The 1,508-nt window shown below is 38.1% G+C and overlaps 1 non-coding gene across 1 annotated transcript; it reads left to right on the top strand.

Moving 5' to 3' along the window:
- Positions 1 to 741: 741 nt before the first annotated feature.
- On the top strand, positions 742 to 848 carry LOC119472226. The gene has a single exon (XR_005201345.1). It is a non-coding gene; the product is annotated as a U6 spliceosomal RNA (small nuclear RNA).
- Positions 849 to 1,508: the final 660 nt, after the last annotated feature.

Genomic DNA, 1,508 nt, shown 5'->3' with positions numbered 1-1,508 from the left:
ACTGATACAGCCTGCCATAGACTGCATGCTTCTTACATTAGCATCGGAGAGTTAGCCTGACTTTCAAAGGTAGTTAAGACAGTAACAATTGTTGGTAATAATTAGATAGAAATTATACATATAGGTGATGGGGAGGAAGGCAGCAAACCACATTGCCATGTATGTACCTATACAACAATCTTGCATGTTCTTCACATGTACCCCAAAACCTAAAATGCAGTAAAATATATATTTTTTAAAAAAAAAAGAAAAGAAATTACAGTGCACTAAATGTATTCAGATGTTATCTCACTTCTCATTCTTTATCCATGACCATTAAAATGTATATCTCACCTGCTCTAATGGAATAATAATTATAGATGATAAATGTAGATATGGATATCTACTACCAGATCCAAGTCTAAATCATATTCTTAAGAATTCAAGACTGGGCATGGTTTCTCACACACGTAATGCCAGCAATTTGGGAGGCCAAGGCAGGGGGATCATCTGAGGTCAGGAGTTCAAGACCCGGAGTTCATGGTTAATATGGTGAAACCCCATCTCTACTAAAAATACGAAATTAGGTGTGGTAGAGAATGCCTGTAATCCCAGTTACCTGTGAGGCTGAGGCAGGAGAATCACTTGAACACAGGAGGTGGAGGTTGCAGTGAGCTGAGATCACACCACTGCACTCCAGCCTGGTCAACAAGAGTAAAACTTGATCTCAAAAAATAAAAAAAATTTAAGAACACAAATTTTGTGCTCGCTTCGGCAGCACATATACTAAAATTGTAAAGATACAGAAAAGATTAGCATGGCCCCTACACAAGGATGACATGCAAATTCGTGAAGTATTCCATATTTTTAGCCCAGGTCCAGACAGATTCACAGATGAATTCTACCAGACATACAAAGAGGAGCTGGTATCACTCCTTCTGAAACTATTCCAAACAATACAAAAAGAGGGAATCCTTCCCACATCATTTTATGAGACCAACATCATACTCATACCAAAACCTGGCAGAGGCTCAGCAAGAAACGAAAGCTTCAGGCCAATATCCATGATGAACATAGATGCAAAAATCTTCAATAAAATACTGGCAAACCAATTGCAATGACGCGTCAAAAAGCTTATCCAACACCATCAAGTAGGCTTCAACCTGAGGATGCAAGGCTGGTTCAATATACCCAAGTCTATAAAAGTAATACACCACATAAACAGAACCAAAGACAAAAACCACACGATTATCTCAATTGATGCAGAGTAGTCTTTTGACAAAATTTAACAGCACTTTATGCTAAAAACCCTCAATAAACTAGTTATTGGCAGAACATATCTTAAAACAATAAAAGCTATTTATGACAAACCAACAGCCAATATCCTACTGAATGGGCCAAAACCAGAAGCATTCTCTTTGAAAGCTGGCCCTAGACGAGGATGACCTCTCTCACCACTCCTATTCAAATAGCATTGGAAGTTTCAGCCAGAGCAATCAGGCAAAAAAGAGAAATAAAGAGTATTCATA

Source organism: Cebus imitator, unplaced genomic scaffold (genome assembly GCF_001604975.1).
Source record: "Cebus imitator isolate Cc_AM_T3 unplaced genomic scaffold, Cebus_imitator-1.0 Scaffold90, whole genome shotgun sequence".
Classification (NCBI taxonomy): domain Eukaryota; kingdom Metazoa; phylum Chordata; class Mammalia; order Primates; family Cebidae; genus Cebus; species Cebus imitator.
Note: the sequence above shows the minus strand (reverse complement) of the source record. Positions and strands in the feature narration are given on the sequence as shown.